Below are 21,912 nucleotides of genomic sequence, written 5' to 3'. Positions count from 1 at the left end.
TAAAAATATTTAAAAATATAAAACGACGATATTTAAACTATATATTAATCATGTATAGATTTTTGGAAATTATTTTGAGTCAAATTTACTTTTGTTGACTTTTGCATATTAGTCTCGAGCATTAGGATTGTGGTACACTATGACTTGACCTAATTTGTTAGACAAATATTGACCAACACATAAATATATATAATTAATTTAGGTTCGTGAATCCGAGGCCAACCTTGCACTTGTTCAATGACGTTATATGTATTTTTACTACGAAATACAGTATGGTGAGTTTCATTTGCCTTTTTACCCTTTATATTTTTGGGACTGAGAATACATGCGCTTTTATAAATGTTTGACGAAATAGACACAAGTAATTGAAACTACATTCTATGGTTGAATTATCGAAATCGAATATGCCCCTTTTTATTAAAGTCTGGTAATCTAAGAATTAGGGAACAGACACCCTAATTGACGCGAATCCTAAAGATAGACCTATTGGGCAAAACAAACCCCATCCAAAGTACCGGATGCTTTAGTACTTCGAAATTTATATCATGTCTGAAGGAGGATCCCGGAATGATAGGGGATATTCTTATATGTATCTAGTTAATGTCGGTTACCAGGTGTTCACCATATGAATGATTATTTTTGTCTCTATGTATGGGACGTATATTTATGAGAACTGGAAATGAAATTCTTGTGGTCTATTAAAATGATGGAAATAAATGATTATGATAAACTAATGAACTCACCAACCTTTTGATTGACACTTTAAAGCATGTTTATTCTCAGGTGTTAAAGAAATATTCCGCTGTGCATTTTCTCATTTTAAAGATATTACTTGGAGTCTTTCATAGCATATTTCGAAGAACGTTGCATTCGAGTCATTGAGTTCATCAAAGATTATTATTAAATCAATTTATAGTTGGATAGTGGATATTATGAAATGGTATGCATGCCTATCAATTTTCAATGTAAAGAAAGTTTGTCTTTTAAAAATGAATGCAATGTTTGTAAAATGTATCATATATAGGTCAAATACCTCGCAATGTAATCAACTATTGTGAATTGTTTATAATGTATATGAATGGGTCCTTTCAGTTGGTATCAGAGCGGTGGTCTTTGCGAACCAAGTCTGCATTAGTGTGTCTAACTGATAAGTCGATAGGATGCATTAGTGAGTCTGGACTTCGACCGTGTCTGCTTGTCAAAAGTTTTGCTTATCATTTTGTGTCGAAAATTAACTACTTATCATCCTCAGGAAATTACCTGCTTATCATTTTTAGTCTAAGACACGTCCTGCTGCATTGATTGCATGAATAGTGTATAGACAAAAATTCATATCTTAGCATATCTGCTAAATCATATCTTATCGTATCTGTTACTTTAAACTTTGCCTGACATATCCCGCAAAATCCTCCGTAATCTACGAAATCTTTTGATCTATATATATATATATATTCCATGTAATTAGAATACCATCCGTTAGCCAAAATCATTTCATATCGGAAAAAAATCCTTTATCCAATCGTACGAAATGGAATTCGTCATCAGTGCAAGTCACTCAGATTCCGAAATGGAATCCCATTCAAGCTCCGAAAGCAGTGTGATCGGAATAGATCAACCAATCAGTCATTACCTATTCTGGATGAATTGGGGATGAGTTCGTAGCCTCCTCAATCATTGGAGACAAGAAGAAGGTGATCCCTTCCATCCACCACATTGCCCTCTTGACGAAGAACCTGAAGCACTTACCGGCGAACCTGTCCGAAACACCATTTTCTCGCTCATTTCCAGAGTATCTCGTCACGATTATATATTATATCAAATTTTAGATTTTATTTATCCGCTCGTCCGAATCGACAATCACCCCGGTGTAATAGAAGAAGTCAACGAGCTTCTTGCTCGGGTAGTGGCTTTGGAGAATATGGTGCAGAGATTACAAACACCAGCAGCAGCATTAGCAACATAACCAGTACCACCATCATCAACGCCAACAGTACCATTACCACCTCCAACCACAACCGCGTCGTAAACCTCAACTTCACAATCTGTCCCACGAGCATCAACGTCATACGCACCATAGATACCAAGGAGTACCAACAACAATAACTGACGAAGTATTAATTCATAACTTCATTGGAGAAACATTTCGCGGCGATTATGTAATCTCTAAAGTCTTAGAGATTATCTAATCTAGCCCTAACCATAAATCAGTTAAGCGAACCAAAATGATAGAAGGAAGAGTAGAAACCCTGACAAAAATGGTGTGTGATTAACAAGCTAAACTTGCTTTACCAACAGCATCAACAGTACCGTCAGCGTTACCAGCATTGTCAGTACAGTCAACATCCGAATCAACAACACAGATAACATCACAAACTCCGTCAGTTCAAGAATCACTGTGGACATCATTACGAATCAATAACGTGTATATTGTATCAACGAGTTATGAAGAATTAACTCATTCCCTCTGAAGAAATTATATGTATATTATATATATATATATATATATATATATATATATATATATATATATATATATATATATATATATATATATATATATATATATATATATATATATTGAAATAAATCTTTCCGTGCTAAGCTATTGTGTGTGAATCTTAACTATTCGGTTAATTCATATTACAAATATGCAATAATGTACGTCCTTCGGCCTCAACTTAACCAGCGTTAACTACAATCTCTGTCGCAATTCAACAAATTTCAGTTCATAATAAATCAAGTATATATTTGATTTTACACTTTCATCATCGATGTACCCGAAACTTTTCAGATAACATCATTCGTACTTTGCGAAATTCACAAGAATTCCACGAACCGAACATCATACATCAACAAATAACAAAGTATTGATTTATAATTTCAATGTCATTAAAGAAATACTGTGTAAAAGTTATGTACTTTTTAAAGCCTTTAGGGATTATTCAATTCTAGTTTCAACCGTAAATCAAATGAGTTTAATTTAACATTAACTCATTAAATCTATGTTACATCTGAAGAAAATATACATATATATATTTTCATAATGACTGTAATAAAAAATCTTTTGTACAAAATATTAATTGTGAAATTTTTTTTAACGGGTAGATAATACCCGAGAGATATATAAATTCACAATTAATATGTTACATTCTTCGAATCTGATTCAGCAAATCATCCATTATACTCCCTACTTTCACAACAATATACATTCTTTTATAGAAATCAAAACAACCATACTCATTCAAAATTTAATTACATATTCTGATTTTGAAATCTCAAAATTCAACTTGAGATATGACCAAAATCATCACTCTTAGATCCTTACATCTTTCACAAGCTATATTTTGACTTCAAAACTGTGTTAGAACATCAAATGTATGTTAACGATTACAATCTGTGTTCAAACCCTTCGAAAATTTCTGAAGACACTTCGAATGATGAGCAATCGAGATGACGATCCAACCACATGTTACCCACAGTTATGTACCCGAAAAACTCTTGACACCAAAGTAAAAGCTTAAACAACGTATCCGCGTCAGATTCTTTGGCATTTATTAGCAAAAATAACTTTGCAACTCCTATTCAAAGTAGCCAGTTTTGTCACAGCTCCAGCAAGTCAACTTCGACTTTTCAGTCAGACTAACCTTATTATAACCTAGAGATATACACCATCGTTACCAGGGAACCTTTTACATTCCACCACATTATTAGCAGATGTACCAACAACTTCATTACCCTTTGACTTTAGCCTCTCCAAAAAGTCATTATAATTATTCATTGAAACCCCATCATTTACTCATTCGCATCTTGTAATGAGAATTGCCATACGAATCATTGGGAATTAGCAATCAATATTTTGAAATCTCACAGCATGTCTACGCCAACAGTTATATGTGTATATATAACGTCTATCTTCTGGACTTAATTTGAATGTGAAGTTTCTGAAAAACACTCCGAACTACGAATTGGTTCTCCAAAAAAAAAATGCTGATGAAGCAGCAAAAACTATAAACGACTTTAAACGGCAAAAGCTGGATGATAATGATGAAGTGTGCTGGCAAAGCGCAGAAAAAGAGAAGTTTTGGAATTGGAAAACGGATTGAGCAAAGTAGGAAGGAGGCTGTGGACAAATTACAAACACTGAACCTGACTTCAAAGGATCCAAATGATTCAGTACCTGCTGAAGTCATTAACGAATACCTTGCTCCTGACTCTAAACCCCTGCGGACAATATTCTTCATCATCCTCTGATATTAGAAATTCTAAAATATCATCATATCTTTCATTATAAATATCCTCCATATTTCTGAAGATATTTTCTTAATTTTTCTTATTTAAAATCATTTACCTTTTCGCGCTATCTGTATTACATCATAAAAGAAACTATTTTAGTTTCTAAATTCTGAAACATTCAAGTTTAAAATAGGAATATTTTGAAGTAGTGTTGGGAACTGAAGCATGAATTAGTATAATATAATGACACTTGATCAATGTGATTATATTACAGTAAGTCATGCTGAGTTTCTAAATGGAACGTGATGATTCACAGATCATAACATCATCATGTGCCATGTTATACGACTCTTGTATTCTATTTAACCTCTAAAATATCAAGAAAATATTTCTTGATGATTCGGCCTTTTCCAAGGTATTCTAGTAATTTGACAAGTCAAGATCGTGCCATCACAATTTCCTTCCTAGAACATTAACAATGTTCATTCCGAAATTCATATTTGTGAATTCTGGACCATTACAAACGGTGCTTAATCGCAAGAAGAAGAAACAAAAGGACAAAACTCTGAAATAGAAATTGGGGTATAAATTGCAGCAAATAAAAGAGAGCATTAACTGTGAATGATAATGATTATAAAAGACAGAAGCAGAGACTTTGAAATATAAGGGAACATATAAAGCCCAACGACAAACCAGAAATTATAAACCATATATATCGATGCATATAGCAATATAAAGACACGGGAGAACTAGAAACACTATAAACCCAAAAGTATAGTAGAAGTAAATAGATTCTTCCGGTGGTAGATGAAAAACAAGAATGACCCATATGAAAGTTAGAAGTATATCGAGAATCAGAACTGGATGGAGCATATTGATGAATACTTTAAAATATGAGTTGAGGGGGAAAGAATAGAAGGTGATGAAACATGACTAGGAACTTAGAAATCAACAGATTTAACTCACACAATAGCGAAATAAGTGAATCAAACCCTCTAGTGAATAGGTTAAGTTTTTTTTTTTGATTAATTTAGTCAAACCACAACTAAATCAAGTGTGATTAGATCAACACCTAGAGCTATTATTCACCACCTGGGTGATTTGGACTGAGAGAGAATTGGAGGAGCTCACTAGATCTGAGTGTGTGTAACAAATGAGAGGCTTAACCTAAAATGAAGAACATAAGACTTTATATACCCCTGCTGTTGACTCACCCATACGATTCATTCATCACACGTACGAGTTGGCTTCATCAGCTGTACGGGTGATCACTTACTCGTGTCTTCTCATTTAGGTTGTAATTGTGACTTAGCTCAGCATCAACCGTGCGTATGAGCCTATCAGCCGTACTAGTGAGGCTTCACTCGTACGTCTGACTAAGTCTAACATAGTCAAACATCTAAATCTCGTTCCTGCAGTTCCTGTAACCACATACAAACACAGATAGGATAATAACGAGTAATCATGGTGGCCTGTAAATTGTTGTACCTGTAATGGACGTGGGTATATGTCTAGGGACTTACATAAAATGCATCAACAGAAGGTGTGAGTTGTAAGGAAATGAAGGAGGTGAATTTATAAGAAAATCTCCGACAGAACAATTAAAATGGACGATCGCATTTAAAGCGGATCCTAATTCCCTTGATTACCGGAGAGTCAAATCTTATTAAGAAGATTTTCTTCAAATCCCTTGAAATCTGGCAATCAATCATATCTACGTCAAATGATAAGATGAATCTACACTTACTCATTTCACTCTTCTATGTTAGCTTCATTCGTACTCTTTATATAAATGGATTGTTTATCCAAATTATTCACTGATGATAAAACTCTAATTTTCAGCCCGTATGCATCATGAAAACATACTTATTATCATTCACGACCTTTCCACTCAAATTTCGGGACGAAATTTCTTTAACGGGTAGGTACTGTGACAACCCGGAAATTTCCAACCAAATTTAAACTTTAATCTTTATATGTTTCCGACACGATAAGCAATATTTGTTAAGTTAAATTTCAAGAATTTTAAACTATGTTCATACATTCATTCAACCTCGACCAAGTTCCAACGATTCACGAACCATTAAACGAATATGATTATATATGTATATGTGTATATATATTATAACTTGAAACGTAAACAAAATATTAGATTAAATACTTTATATGATTGTATCTGTTTCAAAATGTTTATCAATGGAATTAGAAGATAAGATCAAATGATTGAATTATCAGATATATTGAATTATGATTACAAGTCTCTGTTGAAAGGCCCACGTTGATTTGAGAAATCTTTCCATTTTAACAATATTCGAAAAATGGTAAAGTGATTTATAAATAAGAACAAATTGTCAATCATTGAGAACTAGACAAAGGATAGTGGAAGATTGAATCTCATAAAGACTCGATTGATCTATTTAGTTTCAAACGTACAAAAACGTTTTCAGTTTAAAAAGAACTTTATTATTAAAACGTATATAACTTTTATAAATATCTAGAACCACTTTTGACAACTCATTACTTAACTAGTATGATAAAGATAACGATATTTATATTTTATTTTATTAAATATATATAACGATTTAAATTAATATTATATATATTTATACGCGTATTATACGTACATAGTTTTATACTTTTACTATACTTAAACTTTACCTTTACTTTATTTTTACTTTACTTTAACTTTAATAATTCACTTTAATAATTCATACTTTAATAATTCACTTTAATAATTCATACTTTAATAATTCACTTTAATAATTCATACTTTAATAATTCACTTTAATAATTCATACTTTAATAATTCACTTTAATAATTCAAAAATCTATTATAAATAGAATTCAATAGGTTTCATTATTTCATAGAAACTTGAAAATATTTTTCTCTAAACTCTCTCAATCGATTTACATATATATATTTACTCCGTATTATTTCAAGATATTATTAGTATACATAAAATATTACGACGGAGTGCTGTCCGAGTGGTTTCGAAATTGTGTTTCGAGTAGGACAGGATTAAGGAAATTATGGGTTATAGCTATGGAGGTGATTGAGTATGGTTCATGGGTATGCTCGTGAGGTCAATATAGTGTTTATCATTTCCGTTGCGTCTACGTACCTTTCCTGCAATATTGAATCTCAATATTGATACGTGAGTACTCATAATTTAACTTTTACATACTAATAGTGTATCCCTGACTAGTGCTCGAGTATTTAGGATTATGCATGCTTGTACTTTTGATATTGCCCTTAGACAGGTTAGGTTGAATCTTGAATTAGTTATATTTGAGGTTGAGATAAGGTATAAGATATGCATGTCCTTGGAAAGCTAGCGAAAAATTAAGAACTTTTCCTTTAGATATCGAATGGTTTCGATGAACGGATTAGAAGTTATAATCAATTGAATTTTCGATATTTTTATTAAAAATGATTATTATTATCGTCGTTTTTATCGTCGTTCTAGTTTTATCTTATTATTATGATTATTATTATCTTTATCAATAAAAGGGATTTATCATTAAAAATTGTTATTTTTTTTTTATTATTACTATCTTTATTATCGTTAAAGTTATAATTAGTATTATTATTATTATCCAATTATTATTATTATTATTATTATTATTATTAGTATTATTATTATTATTATCATTATTAATATATATATCATTATTTAAAAATGGTTATTGTTATTGTTATTATTATTATTACTATATTATCATTAAGATAATTATTAGTATTATCGTTAATAATGTTATAGTAACTATCATTATTAATATTAGTGTAATTAAAACAAATATTTGTAACACCTAATTATTTTGATTACTATTATTATCATTATTATGAACACGATATAAAAGACGATTAAAAGCTATTAAACAAAACGATTAGGAAATAATGAGTAAGAGTATCATAATGAAATTAAAATATTATAAGATATTGATTTAGATAAAATTATCGTTCTTATTATTTTTATCATTACTATTATTATTAAAAGTATCGTTAGTATTAAAACTATCATTTTAACAAAAATTATCATTTTAATAGAAATGTCATTGTTACTATAAAATATCATTATTATTATTATTTTAAATAGAATTATTATTTTAAAGATAATATTAAAAATTATCGTAAATATTAAAGTTATCATAATTAGAATTATCATTTTATCATAATGTCATCTTTGTAATTATAAATATTGATATTTTTATAATAATAATTATTATTATTACAAAATAATACAACTTTTACTTACTATCATTATAGATATTATTTTATCAAATAAATATGTGATACAAACATATTTTACTACGTATAATAACTTACTTTAATAATACCTATCATATTATCTTTATGATTTTAAATGAACCCTATAAATTTTATTACTTAATATATATAAAAGTATATTTTATTATATAAATTTAATATAAAATTTTATTTATTAATAAATAAATTATATTATTTACTCTAATAAATCTTTTAAAAATATTTAAAAATATAAAACGACGATATTTAAACTATATATTAATCATGTATAGATTTTTGGAAATTATTTTGAGTCAAATTTACTTTTGTTGACTTTTGCATATTAGTCTCGAGCATTAGGATTGTGGTACACTATGACTTGACCTAATTTGTTAGACAAATATTGACCAACACATAAATATATATAATTAATTTAGGTTCATGAATCCGAGGCCAACCTTGCACTTGTTCAATGACGTTATATGTATTTTTACTACGAAATACAGTATGGTGAGTTTCATTTGCCTTTTTACCCTTTATATTTTTGGGACTGAGAATACATGCGCTTTTATAAATGTTTGACGAAATAGACACAAGTAATTGAAACTACATTCTATGGTTGAATTATCGAAATCGAATATGCCCCTTTTTATTAAAGTCTGGTAATCTAAGAATTAGGGAACAGACACCCTAATTGACGCGAATCCTAAAGATAGATCTATTGGGCATAACAAACCCCATCCAAAGTACCGGATGCTTTAGTACTTCAAAATTTATATCATGTCCGAAGGAGGATCCCGGAATGATAGGGGATATTCTTATATGTATCTAGTTAATGTCGGTTACCAGGTGTTCACCATATGAATGATTATTTTTGTCTCTATGCATGGGACGTATATTTATGAGAACTGGAAATGAAATTCTTGTGGTCTATTAAAATGATGGAAATAAATGATTATGATAAACTAATGAACTCACTAACCTTTTGGTTGACACTTTAAAGCATGTTTATTCTCAGGTGTTAAAGAAATCTTCCGCTGTGCATTTGCTCATTTTAAAGATATTACTTAGAGTCTTTCATAGCATATTTCGAAGAACGTTGCATTCGAGTCATTGAGTTCATCAAAGATTATTATTAAATCAATTTATAGTTGGATAGTGGATATTATGAAATGGTATGCATGCCTATCAATTTTTGATGTAAAGAAAGTTTGTCTTTTAAAAACGAATGCAATGTTTGTAAAATGTATCATATAGAGGTCAAATACCTCGCAATGTAATCAACTATTGTGAATCGTTTATAATGTATATGAACGGGTCCTTTCATCTATTGGGCCTAACGAACCCAATCCAAAGTACCGGATGCTTTAGTACTTCGATGTTGTTTTTATCATGTCCGAAGGATTTCCCGGAATGATAGGGGATATTCTTATATGCATCTTGTTAATGTTGGTTACCAGGTGTTCACTATATGATTGACTTTTGTCTCTATGCATGAGACGTATATTTATGAGAACTGGAAATGAAATTCTTGTGGTCTATTAAAATGATGAAAATGATCGATTATGATAAACTAATGAACTCACCAACCTTTTGGTTAACACTTTAAAGCATGTTTATTCTCAGGTATTAAAGAAATCTTCCGCTGTGCATTTGCTCATTTTAAAGATATTACTTGGAGTCTTTCATGGCATATTTCGAAGAACGTTGCATTCGAGTCATTGAGTTCATCAAAGATTATTATTACGTCAATTTATAGTTGGATAGTGGATATTATGAAATGGTATGCATGCCTGTCAATTTTCAATGTAAAGAAAGTTTGTCATTTAAAAACGAATGCAATGTTTGTAAAATGTATCATATAGAGGTCAAATACCTCGCGATGAAATCAACTATTGTGAATCGTTTATAATGTATATGAACGGGTCCTTTCTGTTGGTATCAGAGCGGTGGTCTTAGCGAACCAGGTCTGCATTTGTGTGTCAAACTGATAAGTCGTTAGGATGCATTAGTGAGTCTGGACTTCGACCGTGTCTGCATGTCAAAAGTTTCACTTATCATTTCTAGTCGGAAAGCATATGCTTATCATCCTTAGGAAATTACCTGCTTATCCTTTTTAGTCCAGACACGTCTTGCTACATTAATTGCATGAGTAGTGTATAGACAAAATTCATACATTAGCGTATCTGCTAAATCATATCCTATCGTATCTATTACTTTAAACTTTGCCTGATATATTCCGCAAATTCCTCCGTAATCTATGAAATCTTTTGATCTATATATATAGATATCCTATGAAAATAGAATACCACCCGATAGCCGGAAAAATCATTTTATATCGAAAATCCTTTATTTAATTGTACGAAATAGAATTCGTCATTAGTTCAAGTCTCTCGGATTCCAAAATGGAATCCCACTCAAGCTCCGAAAGCAGTGTGACCGGAATGGATCAACCAATTAGCCATCATCTATTCTGGATGAATTGGGGATGGGTTCGTAGTCTCCTTAATCATTGGAGACAAGAAGAAGGTGATCCCTTCCATCCACCACATTGCCCTCTTGGCGAAGAACCTGAAGCACTTACCGGCGAACCTGTCTGAAATACCATTTTCTCTCTCATTTCTAGAGTATCTCGTCACGATTATATACTACATCAAATTCTAGATTTTATTTATCAACTCGTCCGAACCGACAATCACCCCGGTGTAATAGAAGAAGTCAACGAGCTTCGCGCTCGGGTAGTGGCTTTGGAGAATATGGTGCAAAGGTTACAAACACCAGTAGCAGCACCAGCAGCATAACCAGTACCACCATCATCAACGCCAAAAGTACCATTACCACCCCCAACCACAACCGCGTCGTAAACCTCAACATCACAATCTGTCCCACGAGCATCAACGTCATACGCACCATGGATACCAAGGAGTACCAACAACAATAACTGACGAAGTATTAATTCATAACTTCAATGGAGAAACATTCCACGGCAATTATGTAATCTCTAAAGTCTTAGAGATTATCTAATATAGCCCTAACCATAAATCAGTTAAGCGAACCAAAATGATATAAGGAAGAGTAGAAACCCTGAGAAAAATGGTGTGTGATTAACCAGCTAAAATTTTTTTTTACCAAAAACATCATCAGTACCGTCAGCGTCACCAGCATCGTAAGTGCAGTCATGTAACGACCCGCACTTTTTCGATCATACTATACTTATAAGATTAATATTTACATAAATTAAACCTTGCCAACATGATAAGCAATCCAAATTGTCGAGACTTATATTTCCGAAAAGAGTTTTACACAACGTTTGACCGTCTAGTTTGACCGATGATATCACGAACTATACAATATATGATAATTATACGTTTGTGTATATAAATGTATATATACATATTTAACATGATTAATAAATGTTTTAATATCTCATTTTGTATTAATAACAACAAGTTATATGTGTATTTTGAAACTACTAACTTAAGTTTTCAAAACGATAACTATACGTAACGTTATTTGACATAAATACTTAAGACATATAATGTTTATACATATATTGTATAAGTAATGTATTTAATCACTTTTAAAGACTTAAATACATAAAACCATATAAGTGTATTCACAAAAGATAGCTATATTTGAATCCTCATTCCATTTTTCACAAAATTTCTATACGTATACCTAGAGTATTTGTACTCGTATCATACCTAGCTTCTAGATGTATTTACTATGGGTATATACCAATAGGAAATACCAATGATCAGCCATGAATGATTAAGGGACATGATAACAACTTGTGGGAACCATCTTTAGTCATTTATCAAGACTTATTTGTAACAAAACAAAGTTATACATATCATGTATCTATATATCACGTTTTTATATGTGTATATATATACATGCTCATTTCCATTTTCTTCACTAGATCACTAACTCTAAAACACACACACTTATGAGCCTTAAACCCCTTAATCATCTCAGCTCACATCTATGAAAATCTAGCTTCAAAAACCATACTAAAACACCATAAGAAAACCATACAAAAACACTTCAAGAAAACCCTCCAAGAACACCAACTTACTTCCAATCTTTCATCCACTTCTATCACCCTTTTGATTCTAGCTTCTTACTTCTCTCTTACAGCAACTTCATCCAAGGAACTTGAGGTAGAATCTATGTTCATAACCTTATTCGATTCATATATATATAGCTATCTTATTTTGTGGTACAAAAGTTTAACAACAAGAACATAGTTTGAATGTTTTCAAACTTGTTTGCAAACTAAATAGATCCTTCTAACTTAACTTTTAAAATACTTCAAGACCTGTAATATAACTTATGTATATGCTAATTTAACAAGGTAAAACTTGGTTTTTCAAAGTATAAGTATTTTTAGAAAAATGGTCATTAAATGATTTTGTTGTAACAAAAATGTTTAACTTCATATGTTTCACTAATGTTTCACTTATGCCGTATGATTTTGAATACAAACCAAGGTATTTACAGTTCATAGTCTTAAAGAAGAACTCGATCCAAGAAGATGGCAATTTGAATCAACGAAAACGGATTTGTAACGAAGAAACTATGACCGAAACAAAATTGGTTATCCTAGATCATTTCAACTACGGGATCAATTGGAAAAAAAATGATATAAATCACATACTTCTAAGATAACATGATATTTTATATATATGTACTCATAATTCAATTTCATATGGTTCAGGATCACCCGTAAACAACACGAGAAGATTAATCATAAGATCCCATGATTGTACGCAACACGTCATTTGACAACACCGGTACTTTATGTACGCAACACGTCATTTGACAACACCGGTACCATGGGTCAAGATTAATCTCGACCAACACATATACGATGGGGTTTTATTGATTTCGTTGGGGGTTTTATTTATTTCATTGCGGGTATATTAAACATCTAAAAATGAACCATTAAAATTGAATTACTAACATCGGACTGCTAACTACGGACTAAGGAATTATTCAAAGTATTAAAAGTATAACAAGTATATATTTATAACGTTTGTTTAAAAATGAAAACATATTGATATATTATATATGGATAGGTTCGTGATATCAACCGGAAGACCGAGTCAAATTATTTATATCATCAAGACAAGAGTGAGTATATAGTCCCACTTTTAAACTCTAAATATTTCGGGATGAGAATACATGTATTTTATGTTTTACATTATGGACACAAGTAACTGAAAAATATATTCTACGTTGAGTTGTACCACTGGCATACTTCCCTGTAGCTTGGTAACTAATATTTACAGCGGTATTGTAAACGCGAATCCTGTTGATAGATCTATCGGGCCTGACAACCCCAACCGGACTGGACGACCAGTATTCAACGGTTGCACAGTACTTCGTTTTGTGACTACACTTGGTACGGTGTAGTAAGATTTCATATTAAAGGGAATATGCGACGTGAAAATGTTAAGTATGGTTACCAAGTGCTCAACCACTTAGAATACTTTTATTAAACTGTTTATATACGAAATCTTGTGGTCTATATATATATATTGCTGCCGGCATTAAACCTATATCTCACCAACTTTATGTTGACCTTTTAAAAACATGTCTATTCTCAGGTGATTTCTAAAGCTTCCGCTGCATCATGTTGGATCTAACCAGGATCTTGCGTACGCATGTTTGTGTCAAAAATAAAACTGCATATCCGAGATGTTGTATTGTAAAATATGCTAGAAACCGTGTTGTTGTCATCATTTGTAAAGTTTGTAAGTCGAAGATTATCGCTAAACGATAATCTTCTTTTTATTGTCTTAAGCTTGTAACAAAAATAATGGTTATGGTTTGTAATGTATAATATATGCAGTTTTCTTTCAAAAATGTCTCATATAGAGGTCAATATCTCGCAATGAAATCATACGTTATCTAACGCGTTCTTATGGTTAAGGACGGGTTATGACATGTGGTATCAGAGCGTTGGTCTTAGCGAACCAGGTTTGCATTAGTGTGTCTAACCGAGAAGTCGTTAGGATACATTAGTAAAGTCTGGACTTTGACCGGGTCTGATTTTAAAAAAAAAAAAACCATTGCTTATCACTGTTGGTTAAAATTTATGTGTAAATATTATGTAAGTACTAATGGGTTAGTTGTTGTGTGATAGATGTCGGGCTCGAAACTTATTATCACATTCAGCGACTCCGAATCAGAACCTTCAGATTGTGTTTCAGTCATTAACATATCCGATGACGAAAGTGGTATTTTTGGGGAAGACTCACAATTTCCGGATGAACCAACTATAGAAATATCGGAAAGTGAACCCGAGGAGGAAAGTGAACCCGAGGAGGAAAGTGAACCCGAGGAAGAAATACAGGAAATTACAAAAGACGAGTTCGAACTAGCAAAGAAACGAAAGGCTAATGAATTAGAAAATCCAAATCCCGAGTTTAATGAGAATGATGTGGCACCAATTCCACTCAACACTACCACCCCTATCCCCGCTATTCCTATTAGTGCTATCCCCGCATCTAGTTCTTCGGCACCTCAGCCAAAACGTAGGGAGACAGCTAGGATTCGCGTTGGGGGATTCCCTGGACATAAATGTTTTGGGAAATAGACCAAATGATGCGCTACCATATTAAACCATGGAATCACATAATGTTTTGTATAATATTATTAGTGTGGTTTGTTTAAAGTTTGATGTAAGCATATGTAAAATAGCGAAGTATGAAATGCAATAATTTTCCATGGTTAAGTATTATTTAGATTGTAGTAATTGGTTCTGTACTAAGCTATTAAGTTTGAACATTAACGGGTAGGTACTACCCTAGATATAATTATAAAACGCTAATAAGAAGAAAAGGCTTTTATAATAATACCTGGTTCATATTATTAACAAGCTATAATGTACTATAAATACACACTACATCTATAATAATCCATGTGAATAATTATTTTCTTTCATTAGGAAATGGCGCGATTGAATCGAATGACGGAACAAGAAGTCGAGGACTTCATCAACCAGCGAGTGAATGATAGAATGCTATGGGTCGAAGCTGCAAGAGCTGCTGCAGTTAACCCAACTCCTCGTGTAGGATGCTCCTACAAGACGTTTCAAGCTTGCAAGCCATCATCATTCAGTGGAACGGAAGGACCGATCGGTTTAACCCGATGGATAGAAAAGATGGAGACGGTGTTTAAAATCAGTGGTTGTGATGAAAAAGACATGACCAAGTTTGCATCGTGCACTTTACAAGATAGTGCACTCACATGGTGGAAGAATTATGTGAAGGCGGTAGGAGGAGATGTAGCTTATGATACTCCATGGGAAGAATTCAAAGCAATGATAATCACCGAGTATTGTCCAAGGAATGAGGTTATTAAGTTAGAAGATGAGTTACGAAGTTTGAAGGTGGTTGGTACTGAAATCACCAACTACAATCAGCGATTCATGGAATTGGTTTTACTATGTCCTGAATTGGTTCCAACCGAAGCACGGAAGATTGAAATGTACAAAGGTGGTTTGCCCAAAAAGGTCAAGGCAAACGTTACAGCATCGAAACCTAAAACAATTCATGAAGCTATAACCATGGCGAACGAGCTAATGGATCAGGTCATTTTGGACAAGAAAGCATTCAATACTGAGGTGAAGGTATTGGGGAACAAGAAAAAGTGGAATGGAGGTTATGATCGAGGTAACCAACAACAACCTTATAAGAAACAAGAAACCACGAAAGGTGCGGGTAGCGGTTCAGGCTTTGGTTACAAAGGACAAAGTCCTTTATGCAACCGTTGTCACAAACATCATTTTGGTTACTGTAGTGTGTTGTGCACTAAATGCAATAGACAGGGACATCTTGCTGAAGATTGTAAGGCTCTCGTTACAAATGCAAATGGTAACAAGACTCCTGCCACCAACGCAAATAGAACTGCTTTGGCTAACATTACTTGTTTTGGGTGTGGAAAACAAGGTCACTATAAGAGCCAGTGCCCGAATCAGAATGGCGGACCTGCACGTGGAAGAGCGTTTGTTATTAATGCTAGAGAGGCACGAGAAGACCCGGAGCTTGTTACGGGTACGTTTACCATTAATAACTTATCAGCATCTATTTTATTTGATACTGGCGCCGATAGAAGTTACGTGTGTATAAATTTTTACACTAAATTGAATTGTTCATCATTACCTCTAGATGCTAAGTACTTGATTGAGTTAGCTAATGGTAAGCTAATTAAAGCCGATAAAATTTGTCGTGATTGTGAAATAAATCTAGCCGGAGAAACGTTTAAAATCGACTTAATACCCGTAGAATTAGGAGGTTTTGATGTAATAGTCGGCATGGACTGGATGTCCAAAATAGGAGCGGAAGTTGTTTGTGCTAAGAAGGCAATTCGTATTCCTGGTAAGGATAAAATACCGGTGATGATTTATGGAGAGAAGGGTAATTCAAAGCTAAAACTCATTAGCTGTTTGAAAGCCAAGAAGTGTTTAAAAAAGGGATGTTACGCTATTTTAGCACATGTTAATAAAGTCGAAAAGAAAGAAAAGTGCATCAACGATGTGCCTGTGGCAAGAGATTTTCCTGAAGTTTTTCCGGAAGAATTGCCGGGATTACCTCCATTTAGATCGGTAGAATTTCAAATAGATTTAGTACCAGGAGCTGCACCAGTGGCTCGTGCGCCATATAGACTTGCACCGTCCGAATTAAAAGAACTTCAAAGTCAGTTAAAAGAATTATTGGACCGTGGATTCATACGACCAAGTACATCACCGTGGGGAGCTCCAATTTTGTTTGTTAAGAAGAAAGATGGATCTTTTAGGATGTGTATAGACTATCGTGAATTAAATAAGTTAACTATCAAGAATCGGTATCCACTACCGAGAATTGATGACTTATTTGATCAATTGCAAGGATCATGTGTTTATTCAAAAATCGACTTAAGATCGGGCTATCATCAACTACGCGTCAAAGAAGAGGACATTCCGAAAACTGCTTTTCGGACACGTTATGGTCATTACGAATTTTTGGTTATGCCGTTTGGATTGACGAATGCGCCAGCTGTATTCATGGACCTCATGAATCGAGTTTGTAGTCCGTATTTAGATAAGTTTGTTATCGTTTTCATTGATGATATTCTTATCTATTCCAAGAGTGAGCAAGAGCATGAAGAGCATTTAAGGTTGATACTGGAGTTGTTGAGAAAAGAACAACTTTATGCTAAATTTTCTAAGTGTGCTTTCTGGTTGAAAGAAGTGCAATTTCTTGGTCACGTTGTTAATAGCGAAGGAATTCAGGTTGATCCAGCAAAAACTGAAGCTATTGAAAAATGGGAGACTCCTAAGACACCAACGCAGATACGCCAATTTTTGGGTTTAGCCGGTTATTATAGAAGGTTTATTCAAGATTTTTCCCGAATAGCTAAGCCGTTGACAGCATTAACGCAAAAAGGGAAGAAATATGAATGGACCTCGGAGCAGGAGAACGCATTTCAAATACTGAAAAAGAAGTTAACTACGGCGCCTATTTTATCGTTACCAGAAGGGAACGATGATTTTGAAATATATTGTGACGCTTCGCGACAAGGTTTTGGTTGTGTTCTTATGCAACGAAAGAAAGTAATTGCATTTGCATCCCGACAATTGAAGATTCACGAGCGGAATTATACGACGCATGATCTAGAATTGGGAGCAGTCGTGTTTGCATTGAAGATGTGGAGACACTACTTGTATGGGGTTAAATTCACTGTGTTTACTGATCATAAAAGCCTTCAACATATTTTCGATCAAAAACAATTGAACATGAGGCAACGTAGGTGGGTCGAGTTAATAAACGACTATGATTGTGAAATTCGTTATCATCCCGGGAAGGCGAATGTGGTGGCTGATGCTTTAAGCAGAAAAGAACGAGAACCAATTCGAGTACGAGCGATGAACATAAAAATTCGCATGAATCTCAACTCACAAATCAAAGAAGTTCAACGAGAAGCACTTACTAAAGAAAATATAGGAAATGAAATAATGAAGAAGTATGCGAAGCAACTCGTTATGCGGGAAGATGGAATTCGATATTTTGCAAATCGTATTTGGGTACCGAAGTTGGGTGGATTAAGGAAGTTGATATTGAACGAGGCACATAAGACAAGATATTCGATACATCCTGGAGTTGGAAAGATGTACCAAGATCTTAAGACGCATTATTGGTGGCCTAATTTGAAGACAGACGTTGCAACATATGTTGGCGAATGTTTAACTTGTTCCAAAGTCAAGGCAGAACACCAGAAGCCGTCAGGGTTACTTCAACAACCAGAAATCCCAGAATGGAAATGGGACGGTATTACCATGGATTTCATCACGAAGTTACCAAAGACTGCCTGGGGATACGACACTATTTGGGTAATTGTTGATCGTCTTACCAAATCTGCACATTTCTTGCCTATAAAGGAAACGGATAGAATGGAGAAACTATTACGATTGTATATAAAAGAAGTTGTTTCAAGGCATGGAATACCTATTTCCATTATATCCGATCGTGATAGTAGATTTACCTCAAAGTTCTGGCAATCACTACAGGAGGCACTAGGAACTCGTTTGGATATGAGTACCGCATATCATCCGCAGACCGACGGGCAGAGTGAGAGAACAATTCAGACTCTTGAAGACATGCTCAGGGCATGTGTGATCGATTTTGGAAACGGATGGGATAAATATCTACCGTTAGCAGAATTCTCGTATAATAATAGTTATCATGCGAGCATTGGAGCTGCGCCATTCGAAGCATTGTACGGAAGGAAGTGTAGATCTCCTATCTGTTGGAATGAAGTAGGAGATCGACATTTAACTGGTCCCGAAATCATACATGAAACGACCGAGAAGATAGTACAAATCAAGGAGAGATTGAAAACAGCTCGTAGTCGCCAAAAGAGCTACGCTGATGTTCGAAGGAAACCATTAGAGTTTCAGGTCGGGGACATGGTTATGCTAAAGGTGTCACCTTGGAAAGGTGTGATACGTTTCGGCAAAAGGGGTAAACTAAACCCAAGGTACGTAGGCCCGTTCAAGATCATCGAACGCATTGGACCGGTAGCTTATCGACTCGAGTTACCGCAACAACTCGCCGGAGTACATAATACCTTTCACGTCTCAAACCTTAAGAAGTGTCTTGCAAAGGAAGACCTCACCATTCCTCTTGAAGAAATTCATGTCGACGAGAAACTACAATTCGTCGAAGAACCAATCGAAATCATGGACCGTGAAGTTAAACAGCTCAAACAGAGTAATATACCGATTGTTAAGGTTCGTTGGAATGCTAGAAGAGGTCCCGAGTTTACTTGGGAACGAGAGGATCAGATGAAGCAAAAGTATCCACACTTGTTTCTCGATGACGCAAAATAGGTACAATTTTAAAATTTCGGGACGAAATTTATTTAACGGGGAGGTAATGTAACGACCCGCACTTTTTCGATCATACTATACTTATAAGATTAATATTTACATAAATTAAACCTTGCCAACATGATAAGCAATCCAAATTGTCGAGACTTATATTTCCGAAAAGAGTTTTACACAACGTTTGACCGTCTAGTTTGACCGATGATATCACGAACTATACAATATATGATAATTATACGTTTGTGTATATAAATGTATATATACATATTTAACATGATTAATAAATGTTTTAATATCTCATTTTGTATTAATAACAACAAGTTATATGTGTATTTTGAAACTACTAACTTAAGTTTTCAAAACGATAACTATACGTAACGTTATTTGACATAAATACTTAAGACATATAATGTTTATACATATATTGTATAAGTAATGTATTTAATCACTTTTAAAGACTTAAATACATAAAACCATATAAGTGTATTCACAAAAGATAGCTATATTTGAATCCTCATTCCATTTTTCACAAAATTTCTATACGTATACCTAGAGTATTTGTACTCGTATCATACCTAGCTTCTAGATGTATTTACTATGGATATATACCAATAGGAAATACCAATGATCAGCCATGAATGATTAAGGGACATGATAACAACTTGTGGGAACCATCTTTAGTCATTTATCAAGACTTATTTGTAACAAAACAAAGTTATACATATCATGTATCTATATATCACGTTTTTATATGTGTATATATATACATGCTCATTTCCATTTTCTTCACTAGATCACTAACTCTAAAACACACACACTTATGAGCCTTAAACCCCTTAATCATCTCAGCTCACATCTATGAAAATCTAGCTTCAAAAACCATACTAAAACACCATAAGAAAACCATACAAAAACACTTCAAGAAAACCCTCCAAGAACACCAACTTACTTCCAATCTTTCATCCACTTCTATCACCCTTTTGATTCTAGCTTCTTACTTCTCTCTTACAGCAACTTCATCCAAGGAACTTGAGGTAGAATCTATGTTCATAACCTTATTCGATTCATATATATATAGCTATCTTATTTTGTGGTACAAAAGTTTAACAACAAGAACATAGTTTGAATGTTTTCAAACTTGTTTGCAAACTAAATAGATCCTTCTAACTTAACTTTTAAAATACTTCAAGACCTGTAATATAACTTATGTATATGCTAATTTAACAAGGTAAAACTTGGTTTTTCAAAGTATAAGTATTTTTAGAAAAATGGTCATTAAATGATTTTGTTGTAACAAAAATGTTTAACTTCATATGTTTCACTAATGTTTCACTTATGCCGTATGATTTTGAATACAAACCAAGGTATTTACAGTTCATAGTCTTAAAGAAGAACTCGATCCAAGAAGATGGCAATTTGAATCAACGAAAACGGATTTGTAACGAAGAAACTATGACCGAAACAAAATTGGTTATCCTAGATCATTTCAACTACGGGATCAATTGGAAAAAAAATGATATAAATCACATACTTCTAAGATAACATGATATTTTATATATATGTACTCATAATTCAATTTCATATGGTTCAGGATCACCCGTAAACAACACGAGAAGATTAATCATAAGATCCCATGATTGTACGCAACACGTCATTTGACAACACCGGTACTTTATGTACGCAACACGTCATTTGACAACACCGGTACCATGGGTCAAGATTAATCTCGACCAACACATATACGATGGGGTTTTATTGATTTCGTTGGGGGTTTTATTTATTTCATTGCGGGTATATTAAACATCTAAAAATGAACCATTAAAATTGAATTACTAACATCGGACTGCTAACTACGGACTAAGGAATTATTCAAAGTATTAAAAGTATAACAAGTATATATTTATAACGTTTGTTTAAAAATGAAAACATATTGATATATTATATATGGATAGGTTCGTGATATCAACCGGAAGACCGAGTCAAATTATTTATATCATCAAGACAAGAGTGAGTATATAGTCCCACTTTTAAACTCTAAATATTTCGGGATGAGAATACA

The sequence above is a fragment of the Rutidosis leptorrhynchoides genome, chromosome 9, assembly GCF_046630445.1.
Source record: "Rutidosis leptorrhynchoides isolate AG116_Rl617_1_P2 chromosome 9, CSIRO_AGI_Rlap_v1, whole genome shotgun sequence".
NCBI classification, from domain to species: Eukaryota; Viridiplantae; Streptophyta; class Magnoliopsida; order Asterales; family Asteraceae; genus Rutidosis; species Rutidosis leptorrhynchoides.
This window is presented reverse-complemented; position numbering follows the sequence as displayed.